Genomic DNA, 25,857 nt, shown 5'->3' with positions numbered 1-25,857 from the left:
GATGAAAGGGAATGGGACTACAAGGAATGGGGTATGGAGTGTATGTAGTGTTATTGATAAGTGTATGTATGTATTGAATGTGTTTGCGTGTAAATGTGTTAAGTGTACAGAAAAATCACTCGCTCGCTAACTCACACTACTACTAATTCTCAATAACAAACACTCCCACTAACTCTCACTAACTACCAGTAACTTACGCTCCCACTAACAACTCTCACTAATAACTCCCAAGACCAACACATTCTCTTTTGCTGGATGTCTGGTTGAATAAACGAACGAAAGCAAAATGTTTTCATGCATATGATATTTCGAGGCAAGTGCAAATCTCTATAGTCCATGTTTAATATGTTTGTCAACAATGTTCCTTTTTCTGAAAAATGACTGTTGTGTTTAATGTTAAAGATATCTAATTAATAAATATGCGCTATTGTGTTTGAATAAAGTAATCAATATGCATTTATATTTATCATATGCTAAATATATGATGCCGACTTCTTCTAAATGTAATTTCGTTGTATATTTTATTAAAGGTTCATTAGACACTCACATTATAAATCAAAAGCTTTGATTTTGTCTCTAGTTAGATAGTCCATTGTTTAACCAATACGTTTATTTTTTCTTCTGTTCTACGAAAATGTAAGTAATTTTCTGACTCCTCGCAAAGCCTCTGAGTTTCATGTGAGTACCATCTCCAGCTTTCTCCAGTTTGTGTAAAGGGTCTTTTCATATGTTAATGATGGGGTATTGTCTTGTTTTACGGTTGTAATGGGGGTTCATCTATATTTTCAATATAGCTAACCCTATTTTATTTTCAAGTGTTTGAAGCTTTGTAATATTAATATCAGTATATGTTAATCTTGTTGTTTGTAGTAGTGTCTATTACATACAGTTCTGTTAAAAATATAGTATACTGTCCCTTGAATGCAAATGTTGTTTTTTGTATCATGTATGAGATCCACATTGTTTAATCTTCAAATATATTATTGTTAGCATATTTTCACCCCCCCCCCACTCCTAAAAGGACTTTAAACCATATTCATTGTTCAAAAAAAATGTCTTTACAATAAAATATTAACACAATAATGTCTCTTAAAGAAAATAGACTTTATTTAACACGTCAATATAAATGTGATTTCAATATTTATTTTTTCACAAAGTACATGTAGATATACCAACAAGCTTCAAATATGTGTTAGCATATGTAATGTTGTTAAAGGGACAGTTTAGAAAACAAATAATGTTTTTCATTATTCTAAAAGTCAATTATGTAATATCAATGATATCAAATGTTTCTCAACAATTGAACATTTGTCTGGGTTTATTTAAATTTGCTATCTAAACCTATGAGGTTGGTGTGCTCATTTCTTCGATCTTGAAGAGTGCTTGTAATCATTATACAATTTGAGCACTAGAGGGCATTTGGATAGCATTTGTATATGTAAAACCTTGTGCTCATACAGCATATTATTGACCATGTATTGATCATTGATATCTAAAATGTTGTTATGTCTGAACAACAAATAAGTGGTCATTTTTCATAGTCAGAGATACAAGGGTAAGCACATAAGTCACACGTATTTCTCCATGTTATACAAGGGTAAGCACATAAGTCACACGTATTTCTCCATGTTTTGTTGTTTCCAACTTTATAATGCGTAATACAGTGTTTTCTTTGTAATCAATAATTTTCTGACTGTCCCTTTAAGCTGTGTTATTGGCATTCAAACAGTAATATGCCATCATGGATAATTGTAATGGTAATTTTGTTAGCGATTCGGGAAACAGTTTGGACATCACATCACAGAAACCAATCAATATCATGAACAAGGATAGGTATGTGATGATGTGGTTTTCACACACTTATAACCCACACTCTGCAAACAATCTCCCTCCATGGACCCGGTCCCATAGAAGTCGATTATATACAGAGTGTGGTCCACAAGTGTATGAAAACCACATCATCACATACCTATCCATTACACATTAAATTAAAAAAACCAGTAAAGATGAAAAAAAATACTTACTTCCTCTTCCTTCCCCTCTTCCCACGGGGCTGAGGCTCTGGGAGAGGCAACTGCCGACTCCGAAGAGTTCTCCTTGGAGCTGTTGTGGGAAGAGTGGAAGGAAGAGTGAGGAGAAGATGGATGAGGAGGAGAAGATGGCTGAGGAGGAGAAGATGGCTGAGGAGGAGTAGATGGCTGAGGAGGAGTAGATGGCTGAGGAGGAGTAGATGGCTGAGGAGGAGGAGATGGCTGAGGAGGAGGAGATGGGCCGGCAGGAGGAGATGGCCCAGCAGCAAGAGGCCCAGCAACAAGAGGCGGACCAGGAGGTAGACCAGCATGCGCCTCCCGGAAAAAAGTGAACATTTCTTGGTGAAGCTGAAATATTCTGGTTTGTCCTTCGATTCGATTCAGTATGGTGATGATTTGATTTTGTCCTTGAATAATTTGATTTTGGCCATCAAGTATTCTGTTGCGTCCTTCGATATTTTCTATCCGGGAGGTACGCATCTGGTCTATGTAGTCCAGTAGAACCCGCACCTCCGCTATTTCCTCTTGTTGTGCTTGTTGTACCCGTGCACGGCGGGGTGCGGGTCTTTGAGGGGCCTCGGGTTCCGCGGGATCCTCCTGTGCTTCCGGGGCCTCTTCATCATCTCCCGTGCGCTCTTCGTCACGGGGGGCCTCTTCCCTCCGAAGTGGAAATTCCTCCCCACCACTCTCATCCCGGGGAGATGCATAAGGCTGTGTTGCCTGTGCTGCCTCGTCCCCAGACTCTGTATATTAAAAAAGAATTAAAAATAAAAATGTATATATTAGCATATCTGCAAATCAAGCTTTAAATGACTTAGCTTACGATACAATTACAAATGCAGAATCATTAATCTACTTTGAAATCTAACAAACAATCAATACGATTTCCGCTTTTTCTAAACCGTGTTTGTGATATCTGTGGTCAATGTGAATGTTTTTGCGTTTGTTTTCAGTCTGTTTAAATGCACACCTAACCTATAGCCTAGATACTGATGTAACCGCAAAGTAATTGAATGCGTGTAAACAACGTTATAGCATTAATCGGATCCTTAACACATGAAACCCAATGTTTTATCTTTCATGATTTAGAAGCATACATTTTTTATCAACTTTCGAATGTACTTTTCTTATCTAATTCGCTTAATTCTCTGGATATTCTTTGCTGAAAAGCATATCTAAATATGCTTATAAGATGCTGATTGTTAGCTGAATATAGCTGCCTCCTGTGATTGTTTCACAGTGTGCATGGCTATTTCTTCCTTAAAATATATCTCAAGAAGGATTCAAATTAGGTAATTTAAGTACATTTGAATGTTTTGTCAAATTGTATTCGCTACCTCAATCATGAAAGTAAATGTTTGCGTTTAGTGTCCATTGAAATACATTCGTATGTTAAATTATTGTTCAATGAGCTTACCGTCAGATGAGAGTGGCAGGTTCCCGGTATCAATTCCTCCGATACCGACTACTTCCACCTCGGAGATGCTGGGCCGCAACATTTCCTCCCATCGGCAGTACTCGATTTCAAGGGCAGGTCCGCCACCGGTTCCTGCGGCATGTCGTGCCTCCAGACCTAACTTTTTTTTGAGTTCCAGTTTACAGTCCCGGTAGCGATGTTTGATCAAATCCATATCTCGGTTCCGGCCACCCACTGCATTGACTGCATTCCTGATCTCATTCCAGAGCCTCCTCTTGTCAGTCGGGGTTGTCTTTTGGTGCTGCAGCCTCCTATGCCTGGCCATATAGGCCTCTACGAGGGCCTCCTTCTCCTCCATCGTAAACCCCGCCTCCCTAGTCGCCTTGGCCTTCCCCTGTGATGATGCCCTCTGTTTCCCGGACTGTGAAGCCCTACTCTGTCCGCCACTGGGCCCAGCCACTTGGTCATCTTGAACCAAGTGGCTGGGTCCACCCACCGCTTCCACCCCCGCTTCCTGCCCCCCTTCCTGCTCCCCTTCCTGCCCTGTTCCTCTCGCCCTCCCTCTACTCCCCCCTCTACCTGTCCCCTGCCTGGCCTCCATCTCTTCCCTAAACTAAACCCCAAATAATCAAACAAAAAGTGAGTGTGATGAAATGAAAGGGGGTCAAAATAAAGAAGTAAAAAGACAAAAAAGGTGCTTAAAGTGTGAGAGGGATGTAAAAAAACAAAGAGGGTAAGGAGTATTTAAATAAACGAAAAGAAGAAGAAGACTAAAAGGAGGATATGTAAACTAAATGTAACTAGGGGATGGGTATGGGATGGGGATGGGGTATGGGATAAGAGTAAATGGGATGAAAGGGAATGGGACTACAAGGAATGGGGTATGGAGTGTATGTAGTGTTATTGATAAGTGTATGTATGTATTGAATGTGTTTGCGTGTAAATGTGTTAAGTGTACAGAAAAATCACTCGCTCGCTAACTCACACTACTACTAATTCTCAATAACAAACACTCCCACTAACTCTCACTAACTACCAGTAACTTACGCTCCCACTAACAACTCTCACTAATAACTCCCAAGACCAACACATTCTCTTTTGCTGGATGTCTGGTTGAATAAACGAACGAAAGCAAAATGTTTTCATGCATATGAATGCCAATAACACAGCTTAAAGGGACAGTCAGAAAATTATTGATTACAAAGAAAACACTGTATTACGCATTATAAAGTTGGAAACAACAAAACATGGAGAAATACGTGTGACTTATGTGCTTACCCTTGTATCTCTGACTATGAAAAATGACCACTTATTTGTTGTTCAGACATAACAACATTTTAGATATCAATGATCAATACATGGTCAATAATATGCTGTATGAGCACAAGGTTTTACTTATACAAATGCTATCCAAATGCCCTCTAGTGCTCAAATTGTATAATGATTACAAGCACTCTTCAAGATCGAAAAAATGAGCACACCAACCTCATAGGTTTAGATAGCAAATTTAAATAAACCCAGACAAATGTTCAATTGGACACTATTTTATTTTCAAGTGTTTGAAGCTTTGTAATATTGATATCAGTATATGTTAATCTTGTTGTTTGTAGTAGTGTCTATTACATACAGTTCTGTTAAAAATATAGTATACTGTCCCTTGAATGCAAATGTTGTTTTTTGTATCATGTATGAGATCCACATTGTTTAATCTTCAAATATATTATTGTTAGCATATTTTCACCCCCCCCACTCCTAAAAGGACTTTAAACCATATTCATTGTTCAAAAAAAATGTCTTTACAATAAAATATTAACACAATAATGTCTCTTAAAGAAAATAGACTTTATTTAACACGTCAATATAAATGTGATTTCAATATTTATTTTTTCACAAAGTACATGTAGATATACCAACAAGCTTCAAATATGTGTTGGCATATGTAATGTTGTTAAAGGGACAGTTTAGAAAACAAATAATGTTTTTCATTATTCTAAAAGTCAATTATGTAATATCAATGATATCAAATGTTTCTCAACAATTGAACATTTGTCTGGGTTTATTTAAATTTGCTATCTAAACCTATGAGGTTGGTGTGCTCATTTCTTCGATCTTGAAGAGTGCTTGTAATCATTATACAATTTGAGCACTAGAGGGCATTTGGATAGCATTTGTATATGTAAAACCTTGGGCTCATACAGCATATTATTGACCATGTATTGATCATTGATATCTAAAATGTTGTTATGTCTGAACAACAAATAAGTGGTCATTTTTCATAGTCAGAGATACAAGGGTAAGCACATAAGTCACACATATTTCTCCATGTTTTGTTGTTTCCAACTTTATAATGCGTAATACAGTGTTTTCTTTGTAATCAATAATTTTCTGACTGTCCCTTTAAGCTGTGTTATTGGCATTCAAACAGTAATATGCCATCATGGATAATTGTAATGGTAATTTTGTTAGCGATTCGGGAAACAGTTTGGACATCACATCACAGAAACCAATCAATATCATGAACAAGGATAGGTATGTGATGATGTGGTTTTCACACACTTATAACCCACACTCTGCAAACAATCTCCCTCCATGGACCCGGTCCCATAGAAGTCGATTATATACAGAGTGTGGTCCACAAGTGTATGAAAACCACATCATCACATACCTATCCATTACACATTAAATTAAAAAAACCAGTAAAGATGAAAAAAAATACTTACTTCCTCTTCCTTCCCCTCTTCCCACGGGGCTGAGGCTCTGGGAGAGGCAACTGCCGACTCCGAAGAGTTCTCCTTGGAGCTGTTGTGGGAAGAGTGGAAGGAAGAGTACTGGGACGACCAAGGTGAGGAGAAGATGGATGAGGAGGAGAAGATGGCTGAGGAGGAGAAGATGGCTGAGGAGGAGTAGATGGCTGAGGAGGAGTAGATGGCTGAGGAGGAGTAGATGGCTGAGGAGGAGGAGATGGCTGAGGAGGAGGAGATGGGCCGGCAGGAGGAGATGGCCCAGCAGCAAGAGGCCCAGCAACAAGAGGCCCAGCAACAAGAGGCGGACCAGGAGGTAGACCAGCATGCGCCTCCCGGAAAAAAGTGAACATTTCTTGGTGAAGCTGAAATATTCTGGTTTGTCCTTCGATTCGATTCAGTATGGTGATGATTTGATTTTGTCCTTGAATAATTTGATTTTGGCCATCAAGTATTCTGTTGCGTCCTTCGATATTTTCTATCCGGGAGGTACGCATCTGGTCTATGTAGTCCAGTAGAACCCGCACCTCCGCTATTTCCTCTTGTTGTGCTTGTTGTACCCGTGCACGGCGGGGTGCCCGTGCACGGCGGGGTGCGGGTCTTTGAGGGGCCTCGGGTTCCGCGGGATCCTCCTGTGCTTCCGGGGCCTCTTCATCATCTCCCGTGCGCTCTTCGTCACGGGGGGCCTCTTCCCTCCGAAGTGGAAATTCCTCCCCACCACTCTCATCCCGGGGAGATGCATGAGGCTGTGTTGCCTGTGCTGCCTCGTCCCCAGACTCTGTATATTAAAAAATAAATAAAAATAAAAATGTATATATTAGCATATTTGCAAATCAAGCTTTAAATGACTTAGCTTACGATACAATTACAAATGCAGAATCATTAATCCACTTTGAAATCTAACAAACAATCAATACGATTTCCGCTTTTTCTAAACCGTGTTTGTGATATCTGTGGTCAATGTGAATGTTTTTGCGTTTGTTTTCAGTCTGTTTAAATGCACACCTAACCTATAGCCTAGACACTGATGTAACCGCAAAGTAATTGAATGCGTGTAAACAACGTTATAGCATTAATCGGATCCTTAACACATGAAACCCAATGTTTTATCTTTCATGATTTAGAAGCATACATTTTTTATCAACTTTCGAATGTACTTTTCTTATCTAATTCGCTTAATTCTCTGGATATTCTTTGCTGAAAAGCATATCTCAATATGCTTATAAGATGCTGATTGTTAGCTGAATATAGCTGCCTCCTGTGATTGTTTCACCGTGTGCATGGCTATTTCTTCCTTAAAATATATCTCAAGAAGGATTCAAATTAGGTAATTTAAGTACATTTGAATGTTTTGTCAAATTGTATTCGCTACCTCAATCATGAAAGTAAATGTTTGCGTATAGTGTCCATTGAAATACATTCGTATGTTAAATTATTGTTCAATGAGCTTACCGTCAGATGAGAGTGGCAGGTTCCCGGTATCAATTCCTCCGATACCGACTACTTCCACCTCGGAGATGCTGGGCCGCAACATTTCCTCCCATCGGCAGTACTCGATTTCAAGGGCAGGTCCGCCACCGGTTCCTGCGGCATGTCGTGCCTCCAGACCTAACTTTTTTTTGAGTTCCAGTTTACAGTCCCGGTAGCGATGTTTGATCAAATCCATATCTCGGTTCCGGCCACCCACTGCATTGACTGCATTCCTGATCTCATTCCAGAGCCTCCTCTTGTCAGTCGGGGTTGTCTTTTGGTGCTGCAGCCTCCTATGCCTGGCCATATAGGCCTCTACGAGGGCCTCCTTCTCCTCCATCGTAAACCCCGCCTCCCTAGTCGCCTTGGCCTTCCCCTGTGATGATGCCCTCTGTTTCCCGGACTGTGAAGCCCTACTCTGTCCGCCACTGGGCCCAGCCACTTGGTCATCTTGAACCAAGTGGCTGGGTCCACCCACCGCTTCCACCCCCGCTTCCTGCCCCCCGTCCTGCTCCCCGTCCTGCCCTGTTCCTCTCGCCCTCCCTCTACTCCCCCCTCTACCTGTCCCCTGCCTGGCCTCCCTCTCTTCCCTAAACTAAACCCCAAATAATCAAACAAAAAGTGAGTGTGATGAAATGAAAGGGGGTCAAAATAAAGAAGTAAAAAGACAAAAAAGGTGCTTAAAGTGTGAGAGGGATGTAAAAAAACAAAGAGGGTAAGGAGTATTTAAATAAACGAAAAGAAGAAGAAGACTAAAAGGAGGATATGTAAACTAAATGTAACTAGGGGATGGGTATGGGATGGGGATGGGGTATGGAATAAGAGTAAATGGGATGAAAGGGAATGGGACTACAAGGAATGGGGTCTGGAGTGTATGTAGTGTTATTGATAAGTGTATGTATGTATTGAATGTGTTTGCGTGTAAATGTGTTAAGTGTACAGAAAAATCACTCGCTCGCTAACTCACACTACTACTAATTCTCAATAACAAACACTCCCACTAACTCTCACTAACTACCAGTAACTTACGCTCCCACTAACAACTCTCACTAATAACTCCCAAGACCAACACATTCTCTTTTGCTGGATGTCTGGTTGAATAAACGAACGAAAGCAAAATGTTTTCATGCATATGATATTTCGAGGCAAGTGCAAATCTCTATAGTCCATTTTTAATATGTTTGTCAACAATGTTCCTTTTTCTGAAAAATGACTGTTGTGTTTAATGTTAAAGATATCTAATTAATAAATATGCGCTATTGTGTTTGAATAAAGTAATCAATATGCATTTATATTTATCATATGCTAAATATATGATGCCGACTTCTTCTAAATGTAATTTCGTTGTATATTTTATTAAAGGTTCATTAGACACTCACATTATAAATCAAAAGCTTTGATTTTGTCTCTAGTTAGATAGTCCATTGTTTAACCAATACGTTTATTTTTTCTTCTGTTCTACGAAAATGTAAGTAATTTTCTGACTCCTCGCAAAGCCTCTGAGTTTCATGTGAGTACCATCTCCAGCTTTCTCCAGTTTGTGTAAAGGGTCTTTTCATATGTTAATGATGGGGTATTGTCTTGTTTTACGGTTGTAATGGGGGTTCATCTATATTTTCAATATAGCTAACCCTATTTTATTTTCAAGTGTTTGAAGCTTTGTAATATTGATATCAGTATATGTTAATCTTGTTGTTTGTAGTAGTGTCTATTACATACAGTTCTGTTAAAAATATAGTATACTGTCCCTTGAATGCAAATGTTGTTTTTTGTATCATGTATGAGATCCACATTGTTTAATCTTCAAATATATTATTGTTAGCATATTTTCACCCCCCCCCACTCCTAAAAGGACTTTTAACCATATTCATTGTTCAAAAAAAATGTCTTTACAATAAAATATTAACACAATAATGTCTCTTAAAGAAAATAGACTTTATTTAACACGTCAATATAAATGTGATTTCAATATTTATTTTTTCACAAAGTACATGTAGATATACCAACAAGCTTCAAATATGTGTTAGCATATGTAATGTTGTTAAAGGGACAGTTTAGAAAACAAATAATGTTTTTCATTATTCTAAAAGTCAATTATGTAATATCAATGATATCAAATGTTTCTCAACAATTGAACATTTGTCTGGGTTTATTTAAATTTGCTATCTAAACCTATGAGGTTGGTGTGCTCATTTCTTCGATCTTGAAGAGTGCTTGTAATCATTATACAATTTGAGCACTAGAGGGCATTTGGATAGCATTTGTATATGTAAAACCTTGTGCTCATACAGCATATTATTGACCATGTATTGATCATTGATATCTAAAATGTTGTTATGTCTGAACAACAAATAAGTGGTCATTTTTCATAGTCAGAGATACAAGGGTAAGCACATAAGTCACACGTATTTCTCCATGTTTTGTTGTTTCCAACTTTATAATGCGTAATACAGTGTTTTCTTTGTAATCAATAATTTTCTGACTGTCCCTTTAAGCTGTGTTATTGGCATTCAAACAGTAATATGCCATCATGGATAATTGTAATGGTAATTTTGTTAGCGATTCGGGAAACAGTTTGGACATCACATCACAGAAACCAATCAATATCATGAACAAGGATAGGTATGTGATGATGTGGTTTTCACACACTTATAACCCACACTCTGCAAACAATCTCCCTCCATGGACCCGGTCCCATAGAAGTCGATTATATACAGAGTGTGGTCCACAAGTGTATGAAAACCACATCATCACATACCTATCCATTACACATTAAATTAAAAAAACCAGTAAAGATGAAAAAAAATACTTACTTCCTCTTCCTTCCCCTCTTCCCACGGGGCTGAGGCTCTGGGAGAGGCAACTGCCGACTCCGAAGAGTTCTCCTTGGAGCTGTTGTGGGAAGAGTGGAAGGAAGAGTACTGGGACGACCAAGGTGAGGAGAAGATGGATGAGGAGGAGAAGATGGCTGAGGAGGAGAAGATGGCTGAGGAGGAGTAGATGGCTGAGGAGGAGTAGATGGCTGAGGAGGAGTAGATGGCTGAGGAGGAGGAGATGGGCCGGCAGGAGGAGATGGCCCAGCAGCAAGAGGCCCAGCAACAAGAGGCGGACCAGGAGGTAGACCAGCATGCGCCTCCCGGAAAAAAGTGAACATTTCTTGGTGAAGCTGAAATATTCTGGTTTGTCCTTCGATTCGATTCAGTATGGTGATGATTTGATTTTGTCCTTGAATAATTTGATTTTGGCCATCAAGTATTCTGTTGCGTCCTTCGATATTTTCTATCCGGGAGGTACGCATCTGGTCTATGTAGTCCAGTAGAACCCGCACCTCCGCTATTTCCTCTTGTTGTGCTTGTTGTACCCGTGCACGGCGGGGTGCCCGTGCACGGCGGGGTGCGGGTCTTTGAGGGGCCTCGGGTTCCGCGGGATCCTCCTGTGCTTCCGGGGCCTCTTCATCATCTCCCGTGCGCTCTTCGTCACGGGGGGCCTCTTCCCTCCGAAGTGGAAATTCCTCCCCACCACTCTCATCCCGGGGAGATGCATGAGGCTGTGTTGCCTGTGCTGCCTCGTCCCCAGACTCTGTATATTAAAAAATAAATAAAAATAAAAATGTATATATTAGCATATTTGCAAATCAAGCTTTAAATGACTTAGCTTACGATACAATTACAAATGCAGAATCATTAATCCACTTTGAAATCTAACAAACAATCAATACGATTTCCGCTTTTTCTAAACCGTGTTTGTGATATCTGTGGTCAATGTGAATGTTTTTGCGTTTGTTTTCAGTCTGTTTAAATGCACACCTAACCTATAGCCTAGATACTGATGTAACCGCAAAGTAATTGAATGCGTGTAAACAACGTTATAGCATTAATCGGATCCTTAACACATGAAACCCAATGTTTTATCTTTCATGATTTAGAAGCATACATTTTTTATCAACTTTCGAATGTACTTTTCTTATCTAATTCGCTTAATTCTCTGGATATTCTTTGCTGAAAAGCATATCTAAATATGCTTATAAGATGCTGATTGTTAGCTGAATATAGCTGCCTCCTGTGAATGTTTCACCGTGTGCATGGCTATTTCTTCCTTAAAATATATCTCAAGAAGGATTCAAATTAGGTAATTTAAGTACATTTGAATGTTTTGTCAAATTGTATTCGCTACCTCAATCATGAAAGTAAATGTTTGCGTATAGTGTCCATTGAAATACATTCGTATGTTAAATTATTGTTCAATGAGCTTACCGTCAGATGAGAGTGGCAGGTTCCCGGTATCAATTCCTCCGATACCGACTACTTCCACCTCGGAGATGCTGGGCCGCAACATTTCCTCCCATCGGCAGTACTCGATTTCAAGGGCAGGTCCGCCACCGGTTCCTGCGGCATGTCGTGCCTCCAGACCTAACTTTTTTTTGAGTTCCAGTTTACAGTCCCGGTAGCGATGTTTGATCAAATCCATATCTCGGTTCCGGCCACCCACTGCATTGACTGCATTCCTGATCTCATTCCAGAGCCTCCTCTTGTCAGTCGGGGTTGTCTTTTGGTGCTGCAGCCTCCTATGCCTGGCCATATAGGCCTCTACGAGGGCCTCCTTCTCCTCCATCGTAAACCCCGCCTCCCTAGTCGCCTTGGCCTTCCCCTGTGATGATGCCCTCTGTTTCCCGGACTGTGAAGCCCTACTCTGTCCGCCACTGGGCCCAGCCACTTGGTCATCTTGAACCAAGTGGCTGGGTCCACCCACCGCTTCCACCCCCGCTTCCTGCCCCCCTTCCTGCTCCCCTTCCTGCCCTGTTCCTCTCGCCCTCCCTCGACTCCCCCCTCTACCTGTCCCCTGCCTGGCCTCCATCTCTTCCCTAAACTACACCCCAAATAATCAAACAAAAAGTGAGTGTGATGAAATGAAAGGGGGTCAAAATAAAGAAGTAAAAAGACAAAAAAGGTGCTTAAAGTGTGAGAGGGATGTAAAAAAACAAAGAGGGTAAGGAGTATTTAAATAAACGAAAAGAAGAAGAAGACTAAAAGGAGGATATGTAAACTAAATGTAACTAGGGGATGGGTATGGGATGGGGATGGGGTATGGAATAAGAGTAAATGGGATGAAAGGGAATGGGACTACAAGGAATGGGGTCTGGAGTGTATGTAGTGTTATTGATAAGTGTATGTATGTATTGAATGTGTTTGCGTGTAAATGTGTTAAGTGTACAGAAAAATCACTCGCTCGCTAACTCACACTACTACTAATTCTCAATAACAAACACTCCCACTAACTCTCACTAACTACCAGTAACTTACGCTCCCACTAACAACTCTCACTAATAACTCCCAAGACCAACACATTCTCTTTTGCTGGATGTCTGGTTGAATAAACGAACGAAAGCAAAATGTTTTCATGCATATGATATTTCGAGGCAAGTGCAAATCTCTATAGTCCATTTTTAATATGTTTGTCAACAATGTTCCTTTTTCTGAAAAATGACTGTTGTGTTTAATGTTAAAGATATCTAATTAATAAATATGCGCTATTGTGTTTGAATAAAGTAATCAATATGCATTTATATTTATCATATGCTAAATATATGATGCCGACTTCTTCTAAATGTAATTTCGTTGTATATTTTATTAAAGGTTCATTAGACACTCACATTATAAATCAAAAGCTTTGATTTTGTCTCTAGTTAGATAGTCCATTGTTTAACCAATACGTTTATTTTTTCTTCTGTTCTACGAAAATGTAAGTAATTTTCTGACTCCTCGCAAAGCCTCTGAGTTTCATGTGAGTACCATCTCCAGCTTTCTCCAGTTTGTGTAAAGGGTCTTTTCATATGTTAATGATGGGGTATTGTCTTGTTTTACGGTTGTAATGGGGGTTCATCTATATTTTCAATATAGCTAACCCTATTTTATTTTCAAGTGTTTGAAGCTTTGTAATATTGATATCAGTATATGTTAATCTTGTTGTTTGTAGTAGTGTCTATTACATACAGTTCTGTTAAAAATATAGTATACTGTCCCTTGAATGCAAATGTTGTTTTTTGTATCATGTATGAGATCCACATTGTTTAATCTTCAAATATATTATTGTTAGCATATTTTCACCCCCCCCCACTCCTAAAAGGACTTTTAACCATATTCATTGTTCAAAAAAAATGTCTTTACAATAAAATATTAACACAATAATGTCTCTTAAAGAAAATAGACTTTATTTAACACGTCAATATAAATGTGATTTCAATATTTATTTTTTCACAAAGTACATGTAGATATACCAACAAGCTTCAAATATGTGTTAGCATATGTAATGTTGTTAAAGGGACAGTTTAGAAAACAAATAATGTTTTTCATTATTCTAAAAGTCAATTATGTAATATCAATGATATCAAATGTTTCTCAACAATTGAACATTTGTCTGGGTTTATTTAAATTTGCTATCTAAACCTATGAGGTTGGTGTGCTCATTTCTTCGATCTTGAAGAGTGCTTGTAATCATTATACAATTTGAGCACTAGAGGGCATTTGGATAGCATTTGTATATGTAAAACCTTGTGCTCATACAGCATATTATTGACCATGTATTGATCATTGATATCTAAAATGTTGTTATGTCTGAACAACAAATAAGTGGTCATTTTTCATAGTCAGAGATACAAGGGTAAGCACATAAGTCACACGTATTTCTCCATGTTTTGTTGTTTCCAACTTTATAATGCGTAATACAGTGTTTTCTTTGTAATCAATAATTTTCTGACTGTCCCTTTAAGCTGTGTTATTGGCATTCAAACAGTAATATGCCATCATGGATAATTGTAATGGTAATTTTGTTAGCGATTCGGGAAACAGTTTGGACATCACATCACAGAAACCAATCAATATCATGAACAAGGATAGGTATGTGATGATGTGGTTTTCACACACTTATAACCCACACTCTGCAAACAATCTCCCTCCATGGACCCGGTCCCATAGAAGTCGATTATATACAGAGTGTGGTCCACAAGTGTATGAAAACCACATCATCACATACCTATCCATTACACATTAAATTAAAAAAACCAGTAAAGATGAAAAAAAATACTTACTTCCTCTTCCTTCCCCTCTTCCCACGGGGCTGAGGCTCTGGGAGAGGCAACTGCCGACTCCGAAGAGTTCTCCTTGGAGCTGTTGTGGGAAGAGTGGAAGGAAGAGTGAGGAGAAGATGGATGAGGAGGAGAAGATGGCTGAGGAGGAGAAGATGGCTGAGGAGGAGTAGATGGCTGAGGAGGAGTAGATGGCTGAGGAGGAGTAGATGGCTGAGGAGGAGGAGATGGCTGAGGAGGAGGAGATGGGCCGGCAGGAGGAGATGGCCCAGCAGCAAGAGGCCCAGCAACAAGAGGCCCAGCAACAAGAGGCGGACCAGGAGGTAGACCAGCATGCGCCTCCCGGAAAAAAGTGAACATTTCTTGGTGAAGCTGAAATATTCTGGTTTGTCCTTCGATTCGATTCAGTATGGTGATGATTTGATTTTGTCCTTGAATAATTTGATTTTGGCCATCAAGTATTCTGTTGCGTCCTTCGATATTTTCTATCCGGGAGGTACGCATCTGGTCTATGTAGTCCAGTAGAACCCGCACCTCCGCTATTTCCTCTTGTTGTGCTTGTTGTACCCGTGCACGGCGGGGTGCCCGTGCACGGCGGGGTGCGGGTCTTTGAGGGGCCTCGGGTTCCGCGGGATCCTCCTGTGCTTCCGGGGCCTCTTCATCATCTCCCGTGCGCTCTTCGTCACGGGGGGCCTCTTCCCTCCGAAGTGGAAATTCCTCCCCACCACTCTCATCCCGGGGAGATGCATGAGGCTGTGTTGCCTGTGCTGCCTCGTCCCCAGACTCTGTATATTAAAAAATAAATAAAAATAAAAATGTATATATTAGCATATTTGCAAATCAAGCTTTAAATGACTTAGCTTACGATACAATTACAAATGCAGAATCATTAATCCACTTTGAAATCTAACAAACAATCAATACGATTTCCGCTTTTTCTAAACCGTGTTTGTGATATCTGTGGTCAATGTGAATGTTTTTGCGTTTGTTTTCAGTCTGTTTAAATGCACACCTAACCTATAGCCTAGACACTGATGTAACCGCAAAGTAATTGAATGCGTGTAAACAACGTTATAGCATTAATCGGATCCTTAACACATGAAACCCAATGTTTTATCTTTCATGATTTAGAAGCATACATTTTTTTATCAACTTTCGAATGTACTTTTCTTATCTAATTCGCTTAATTCTCTGGATATTCTTTGCTGAAAAGCATATCTAAATATGCTTATAAGATGCTGATTGTTAGCTGAATATAGCTGCCTCCTGTGATTGTTTCACCGTGTGCATGGCTATTTCTTCCTTAAAATATATCTCAAGAAGGATTCAAATTAGGTAATTTAAGTACATTTGAATGTTTTGTCAAATTGTATTCGCTACCTCAATCATGAAAGTAAATGTTTGCGTATAGTGTCCATTGAAATACATTCGTATGTTAAATTATTGTTCAATGAGCTTACCGTCAGATGAGAGTGGCAGGTTCCCGGTATCAATTCCTCCGATACCGACTACTTCCACCTCGGAGATGCTGGGCCGCAACATTTCCTCCCATCGGCAGTACTCGATTTCAAGGGCAGGTCCGCCACCGGTTCCTGCGGCATGTCGTGCCTCCAGACCTAACTTTTTTTTGAGTTCCAGTTTACAGTCCCGGTAGCGATGTTTGATCAAATCCATATCTCGGTTCCGGCCACCCACTGCATTGACTGCATTCCTGATCTCATTCCAGAGCCTCCTCTTGTCAGTCGGGGTTGTCTTTTGGTGCTGCAGCCTCCTATGCCTGGCCATATAGGCCTCTACGAGGGCCTCCTTCTCCTCCATCGTAAACCCCGCCTCCCTAGTCGCCTTGGCCTTCCCCTGTGATGATGCCCTCTGTTTCCCGGACTGTGAAGCCCTACTCTGTCCGCCACTGGGCCCAGCCACTTGGTCATCTTGAACCAAGTGGCTGGGTCCACCCACCGCTTCCACCCCCGCTTCCTGCCCCCCTTCCTGCTCCCCTTCCTGCCCTGTTCCTCTCGCCCTCCCTCTACTCCCCCCTCTACCTGTCCCCTGCCTGGCCTCCATCTCTTCCCTAAACTAAACCCCAAATAATCAAACAAAAAGTGAGTGTGATGAAATGAAAGGGGGTCAAAATAAAGAAGTAAAAAGACAAAAAAGGTGCTTAAAGTGTGAGAGGGATGTAAAAAAACAAAGAGGGTAAGGAGTATTTAAATAAACGAAAAGAAGAAGAAGACTAAAAGGAGGATATGTAAACTAAATGTAACTAGGGGATGGGTATGGGATGGGGATGGGGTATGGAATAAGAGTAAATGGGATGAAAGGGAATGGGACTACAAGGAATGGGGTCTGGGGTCTGGAGTGTATGTAGTGTTATTGATAAGTGTATGTATGTATTGAATGTGTTTGCGTGTAAATGTGTTAAGTGTACAGAAAAATCACTCGCTCGCTAACTCACACTACTACTAATTCTCAATAACAAACACTCCCACTAACTCTCACTAACTACCAGTAACTTACGCTCCCACTAACAACTCTCACTAATAACTCCCAAGACCAACACATTCTCTTTTGCTGGATGTCTGGTTGAATAAACGAACGAAAGCAAAATGTTTTCATGCATATGATATTTCGAGGCAAGTGCAAATCTCTATAGTCCATTTTTAATATGTTTGTCAACAATGTTCCTTTTTCTGAAAAATGACTGTTGTGTTTAATGTTAAAGATATCTAATTAATAAATATGCGCTATTGTGTTTGAATAAAGTAATCAATATGCATTTATATTTATCATATGCTAAATATATGATGCCGACTTCTTCTAAATGTAATTTCGTTGTATATTTTATTAAAGGTTCATTAGACACTCACATTATAAATCAAAAGCTTTGATTTTGTCTCTAGTTAGATAGTCCATTGTTTAACCAATACGTTTATTTTTTCTTCTGTTCTACGAAAATGTAAGTAATTTTCTGACTCCTCGCAAAGCCTCTGAGTTTCATGTGAGTACCATCTCCAGCTTTCTCCAGTTTGTGTAAAGGGTCTTTTCATATGTTAATGATGGGGTATTGTCTTGTTTTACGGTTGTAATGGGGGTTCATCTATATTTTCAATATAGCTAACCCTATTTTATTTTCAAGTGTTTGAAGCTTTGTAATATTGATATCAGTATATGTTAATCTTGTTGTTTGTAGTAGTGTCTATTACATACAGTTCTGTTAAAAATATAGTATACTGTCCCTTGAATGCAAATGTTGTTTTTTGTATCATGTATGAGATCCACATTGTTTAATCTTCAAATATATTATTGTTAGCATATTTTCACCCCCCCCCACTCCTAAAAGGACTTTTAACCATATTCATTGTTCAAAAAAAATGTCTTTACAATAAAATATTAACACAATAATGTCTCTTAAAGAAAATAGACTTTATTTAACACGTCAATATAAATGTGATTTCAATATTTATTTTTTCACAAAGTACATGTAGATATACCAACAAGCTTCAAATATGTGTTAGCATATGTAATGTTGTTAAAGGGACAGTTTAGAAAACAAATAATGTTTTTCATTATTCTAAAAGTCAATTATGTAATATCAATGATATCAAATGTTTCTCAACAATTGAACATTTGTCTGGGTTTATTTAAATTTGCTATCTAAACCTATGAGGTTGGTGTGCTCATTTCTTCGATCTTGAAGAGTGCTTGTAATCATTATACAATTTGAGCACTAGAGGGCATTTGGATAGCATTTGTATATGTAAAACCTTGTGCTCATACAGCATATTATTGACCATGTATTGATCATTGATATCTAAAATGTTGTTATGTCTGAACAACAAATAAGTGGTCATTTTTCATAGTCAGAGATACAAGGGTAAGCACATAAGTCACACGTATTTCTCCATGTTTTGTTGTTTCCAACTTTATAATGCGTAATACAGTGTTTTCTTTGTAATCAATAATTTTCTGACTGTCCCTTTAAGCTGTGTTATTGGCATTCAAACAGTAATATGCCATCATGGATAATTGTAATGGTAATTTTGTTAGCGATTCGGGAAACAGTTTGGACATCACATCACAGAAACCAATCAATATCATGAACAAGGATAGGTATGTGATGATGTGGTTTTCACACACTTATAACCCACACTCTGCAAACAATCTCCCTCCATGGACCCGGTCCCATAGAAGTCGATTATATACAGAGTGTGGTCCACAAGTGTATGAAAACCACATCATCACATACCTATCCATTACACATTAAATTAAAAAAACCAGTAAAGATGAAAAAAAATACTTACTTCCTCTTCCTTCCCCTCTTCCCACGGGGCTGAGGCTCTGGGAGAGGCAACTGCCGACTCCGAAGAGTTCTCCTTGGAGCTGTTGTGGGAAGAGTGGAAGGAAGAGTGAGGAGAAGATGGCTGAGGAGGAGAAGATGGCTGAGGAGGAGAAGATGGCTGAGGAGGAGTAGATGGCTGAGGAGGAGTAGATGGCTGAGGAGGAGTAGATGGCTGAGGAGGAGGAGATGGCTGAGGAGGAGGAGATGGGCCGGCAGGAGGAGATGGCCCAGCAGCAAGAGGCCCAGCAACAAGAGGCCCAGCAACAAGAGGCGGACCAGGAGGTAGACCAGCATGCGCCTCCCGGAAAAAAGTGAACATTTCTTGGTGAAGCTGAAATATTCTGGTTTGTCCTTCGATTCGATTCAGTATGGTGATGATTTGATTTTGTCCTTGAATAATTTGATTTTGGCCATCAAGTATTCTGTTGCGTCCTTCGATATTTTCTATCCGGGAGGTACGCAATCTGGTCTATGTAGTCCAGTAGAACCCGCACCTCCGCTATTTCCTCTTGTTGTGCTTGTTGTACCCGTGCACGGCGGGGTGCGGGTCTTTGAGGGGCCTCGGGTTCCGCGGGATCCTCCTGTGCTTCCGGGGCCTCTTCATCATCTCCCGTGCGCTCTTCGTCACGGGGGGCCTCTTCCCTCCGAAGTGGAAATTCCTCCCCACCACTCTCATCCCGGGGAGATGCATGAGGCTGTGTTGCCTGTGCTGCCTCGTCCCCAGACTCTGTATATTAAAAAATAAATAAAAATAAAAATGTATATATTAGCATATTTGCAAATCAAGCTTTAAATGACTTAGCTTACGATACAATTACAAATGCAGAATCATTAATCCACTTTGAAATCTAACAAACAATCAATACGATTTCCGCTTTTTCTAAACCGTGTTTGTGATATCTGTGGTCAATGTGAATGTTTTTGCGTTTGTTTTCAGTCTGTTTAAATGCACACCTAACCTATAGCCTAGACACTGATGTAACCGCAAAGTAATTGAATGCGTGTAAACAACGTTATAGCATTAATCGGATCCTTAACACATGAAACCCAATGTTTTATCTTTCATGATTTAGAAGCATACATTTTTTTATCAACTTTCGAATGTACTTTTCTTATCTAATTCGCTTAATTCTCTGGATATTCTTTGCTGAAAAGCATATCTAAATATGCTTATAAGATGCTGATTGTTAGCTGAATATAGCTGCCTCCTGTGATTGTTTCACCGTGTGCATGGCTATTTCTTCCTTAAAATATATCTCAAGAAGGATTCAAATTAGGTAATTTAAGTACATTTGAATGTTTTGTCAAATTGTATTCGCTACCTCAATCATGAAAGTAAATGTTTGCGTATAGTGTCCATTGAAATACATTCGTATGTTAAATTATTGTTCAATGAGCTTACCGTCAGATGAGAGTGGCAGGTTCCCGGTATCAATTCCTCCGATACCGACTACTTCCACCTCGGAGATGCTGGGCCGCAACATTTCCTCCCATCGGCAGTACTCGATTTCAAGGGCAGGTCCGCCACCGGTTCCTGCGGCATGTCGTGCCTCCAGACCTAACTTTTTTTTGAGTTCCAGTTTACAGTCCCGGTAGCGATGTTTGATCAAATCCATATCTCGGTTCCGGCCACCCACTGCATTGACTGCATTCCTGATCTCATTCCAGAGCCTCCTCTTGTCAGTCGGGGTTGTCTTTTGGTGCTGCAGCCTCCTATGCCTGGCCATATAGGCCTCTACGAGGGCCTCCTTCTCCTCCATCGTAAACCCCGCCTCCCTAGTCGCCTTGGCCTTCCCCTGTGATGATGCCCTCTGTTTCCCGGACTGTGAAGCCCTACTCTGTCCGCCACTGGGCCCAGCCACTTGGTCATCTTGAACCAAGTGGCTGGGTCCACCCACCGCTTCCACCCCCGCTTCCTGCCCCCCTTCCTGCTCCCCTTCCTGCCCTGTTCCTCTCGCCCTCCCTCTACTCCCCCCTCTACCTGTCCCCTGCCTGGCCTCCATCTCTTCCCTAAACTAAACCCCAAATAATCAAACAAAATGTGAGTGTGATGAAATGAAAGGGGGTCAAAATAAAGAAGTAAAAAGACAAAAAAGGTGCTTAAAGTGTGAGAGGGATGTAAAAAAACAAAGAGGGTAAGGAGTATTTAAATAAACGAAAAGAAGAAGAAGACTAAAAGGAGGATATGTAAACTAAATGTAACTAGGGGATGGGTATGGGATGGGGATGGGGTATGGAATAAGAGTAAATGGGATGAAAGGGAATGGGACTACAAGGAATGGGGTCTGGAGTGTATGTAGTGTTATTGATAAGTGTATGTATGTATTGAATGTGTTTGCGTGTAAATGTGTTAAGTGTACAGAAAAATCACTCGCTCGCTAACTCACACTACTACTAATTCTCAATAACAAACACTCCCACTAACTCTCACTAACTACCAGTAACTTACGCTCCCACTAACAACTCTCACTAATAACTCCCAAGACCAACACATTCTCTTTTGCTGGATGTCTGGTTGAATAAACGAACGAAAGCAAAATGTTTTCATGCATATGATATTTCGAGGCAAGTGCAAATCTCTATAGTCCATTTTTAATATGTTTGTCAACAATGTTCCTTTTTCTGAAAAATGACTGTTGTGTTTAATGTTAAAGATATCTAATTAATAAATATGCGCTATTGTGTTTGAATAAAGTAATCAATATGCATTTATATTTATCATATGCTAAATATATGATGCCGACTTCTTCTAAATGTAATTTCGTTGTATATTTTATTAAAGGTTCATTAGACACTCACATTATAAATCAAAAGCTTTGATTTTGTCTCTAGTTAGATAGTCCATTGTTTAACCAATACGTTTATTTTTTCTTCTGTTCTACGAAAATGTAAGTAATTTTCTGACTCCTCGCAAAGCCTCTGAGTTTCATGTGAGTACCATCTCCAGCTTTCTCCAGTTTGTGTAAAGGGTCTTTTCATATGTTAATGATGGGGTATTGTCTTGTTTTACGGTTGTAATGGGGGTTCATCTATATTTTCAATATAGCTAACCCTATTTTATTTTCAAGTGTTTGAAGCTTTGTAATATTGATATCAGTATATGTTAATCTTGTTGTTTGTAGTAGTGTCTATTACATACAGTTCTGTTAAAAATATAGTATACTGTCCCTTGAATGCAAATGTTGTTTTTTGTATCATGTATGAGATCCACATTGTTTAATCTTCAAATATATTATTGTTAGCATATTTTCACCCCCCCCCCACTCCTAAAAGGACTTTTAACCATATTCATTGTTCAAAAAAAATGTCTTTACAATAAAATATTAACACAATAATGTCTCTTAAAGAAAATAGACTTTATTTAACACGTCAATATAAATGTGATTTCAATATTTATTTTTTCACAAAGTACATGTAGATATACCAACAAGCTTCAAATATGTGTTAGCATATGTAATGTTGTTAAAGGGACAGTTTAGAAAACAAATAATGTTTTTCATTATTCTAAAAGTCAATTATGTAATATCAATGATATCAAATGTTTCTCAACAATTGAACATTTGTCTGGGTTTATTTAAATTTGCTATCTAAACCTATGAGGTTGGTGTGCTCATTTCTTCGATCTTGAAGAGTGCTTGTAATCATTATACAATTTGAGCACTAGAGGGCATTTGGATAGCATTTGTATATGTAAAACCTTGTGCTCATACAGCATATTATTGACCATGTATTGATCATTGATATCTAAAATGTTGTTATGTCTGAACAACAAATAAGTGGTCATTTTTCATAGTCAGAGATACAAGGGTAAGCACATAAGTCACACGTATTTCTCCATGTTTTGTTGTTTCCAACTTTATAATGCGTAATACAGTGTTTTCTTTGTAATCAATAATTTTCTGACTGTCCCTTTAAGCTGTGTTATTGGCATTCAAACAGTAATATGCCATCATGGATAATTGTAATGGTAATTTTGTTAGCGATTCGGGAAACAGTTTGGACATCACATCACAGAAACCAATCAATATCATGAACAAGGATAGGTATGTGATGATGTGGTTTTCACACACTTATAACCCACACTCTGCAAACAATCTCCCTCCATGGACCCGGTCCCATAGAAGTCGATTATATACAGAGTGTGGTCCACAAGTGTATGAAAACCACATCATCACATACCTATCCATTACACATTAAATTAAAAAAAACAGTAAAGATGAAAAAAAATACTTACTTCCTCTTCCTTCCCCTCTTCCCACGGGGCTGAGGCTCTGGGAGAGGCAACTGCCGACTCCGAAGAGTTCTCCTTGGAGCTGTTGTGGGAAGAGTGGAAGGAAGAGTACTGGGACGACCAAGGTGAGGAGAAGATGGATGAGGAGGAGAAGATGGCTGAGGAGGAGAAGATGGCTGAGGAGGAGTAGATGGCTGAGGAGGAGTAGATGGCTGAGGAGGAGTAGATGGCTGAGGAGGAGTAGATGGCTGAGGAGGAGGAGATGGCTGAGGAGGAGGAGATGGCTGAGGAGGAGGAGATGGGCCGGCAGGAGGAGATGGCCCAGCAGCAAGAGGCCCAGCAACAAGAGGCCCAGCAACAAGAGGCGGACCAGGAGGTAGACCAGCATGCGCCTCCCGGAAAAAAGTGAACATTTCTTGGTGAAGCTGAAATATTCTGGTTTGTCCTTCGATTCGATTCAGTATGGTGATGATTTGATTTTGTCCTTGAATAATTTGATTTTGGCCATCAAGTATTCTGTTGCGTCCTTCGATATTTTCTATCCGGGAGGTACGCATCTGGTCTATGTAGTCCAGTAGAACCCGCACCTCCGCTATTTCCTCTTGTTGTGCTTGTTGTACCCGTGCACGGCGGGGTGCCCGTGCACGGCGGGGTGCGGGTCTTTGAGGGGCCTCGGGTTCCGCGGGATCCTCCTGTGCTTCCGGGGCCTCTTCATCATCTCCCGTGCGCTCTTCGTCACGGGGGGCCTCTTCCCTCCGAAGTGGAAATTCCTCCCCACCACTCTCATCCCGGGGAGATGCATGAGGCTGTGTTGCCTGTGCTGCCTCGTCCCCAGACTCTGTATATTAAAAAATAAATAAAAATAAAAATGTATATATTAGCATATTTGCAAATCAAGCTTTAAATGACTTAGCTTACGATACAATTACAAATGCAGAATCATTAATCCACTTTGAAATCTAACAAACAATCAATACGATTTCCGCTTTTTCTAAACCGTGTTTGTGATATCTGTGGTCAATGTGAATGTTTTTGCGTTTGTTTTCAGTCTGTTTAAATGCACACCTAACCTATAGCCTAGATACTGATGTAACCGCAAAGTAATTGAATGCGTGTAAACAACGTTATAGCATTAATCGGATCCTTAACACATGAAACCCAATGTTTTATCTTTCATGATTTAGAAGCATACATTTTTTTATCAACTTTCGAATGTACTTTTCTTATCTAATTCGCTTAATTCTCTGGATATTCTTTGCTGAAAAGCATATCTAAATATGCTTATAAGATGCTGATTGTTAGCTGAATATAGCTGCCTCCTGTGATTGTTTCACCGTGTGCATGGCTATTTCTTCCTTAAAATATATCTCAAGAAGGATTCAAATTAGGTAATTTAAGTACATTTGAATGTTTTGTCAAATTGTATTCGCTACCTCAATCATGAAAGTAAATGTTTGCGTATAGTGTCCATTGAAATACATTCGTATGTTAAATTATTGTTCAATGAGCTTACCGTCAGATGAGAGTGGCAGGTTCCCGGTATCAATTCCTCCGATACCGACTACTTCCACCTCGGAGATGCTGGGCCGCAACATTTCCTCCCATCGGCAGTACTCGATTTCAAGGGCAGGTCCGCCACCGGTTCCTGCGGCATGTCGTGCCTCCAGACCTAACTTTTTTTTGAGTTCCAGTTTACAGTCCCGGTAGCGATGTTTGATCAAATCCATATCTCGGTTCCGGCCACCCACTGCATTGACTGCATTCCTGATCTCATTCCAGAGCCTCCTCTTGTCAGTCGGGGTTGTCTTTTGGTGCTGCAGCCTCCTATGCCTGGCCATATAGGCCTCTACGAGGGCCTCCTTCTCCTCCATCGTAAACCCCGCCTCCCTAGTCGCCTTGGCCTTCCCCTGTGATGATGCCCTCTGTTTCCCGGACTGTGAAGCCCTACTCTGTCCGCCACTGGGCCCAGCCACTTGGTCATCTTGAACCAAGTGGCTGGGTCCACCCACCGCTTCCACCCCCGCTTCCTGCCCCCCTTCCTGCTCCCCTTCCTGCCCTGTTCCTCTCGCCCTCCCTCTACTCCCCCCTCTACCTGTCCCCTGCCTGGCCTCCATCTCTTCCCTAAACTAAACCCCAAATAATCAAACAAAAAGTGAGTGTGATGAAATGAAAGGGGGTCAAAATAAAGAAGTAAAAAGACAAAAAAGGTGCTTAAAGTGTGAGAGGGATGTAAAAAAACAAAGAGGGTAAGGAGTATTTAAATAAACGAAAAGAAGAAGAAGACTAAAAGGAGGATATGTAAACTAAATGTAACTAGGGGATGGGTATGGGATGGGGATGGGGTATGGAATAAGAGTAAATGGGATGAAAGGGAATGGGACTACAAGGAATGGGGTCTGGAGTGTATGTAGTGTTATTGATAAGTGTATGTATGTATTGAATGTGTTTGCGTGTAAATGTGTTAAGTGTACAGAAAAATCACTCGCTCGCTAACTCACACTACTACTAATTCTCAATAACAAACACTCCCACTAACTCTCACTAACTACCA

The sequence above is a fragment of the Bombina bombina genome, chromosome 6 (assembly GCF_027579735.1).
Source record: "Bombina bombina isolate aBomBom1 chromosome 6, aBomBom1.pri, whole genome shotgun sequence".
NCBI classification, from domain to species: domain Eukaryota; kingdom Metazoa; phylum Chordata; class Amphibia; order Anura; family Bombinatoridae; genus Bombina; species Bombina bombina.
This window is presented reverse-complemented; position numbering follows the sequence as displayed.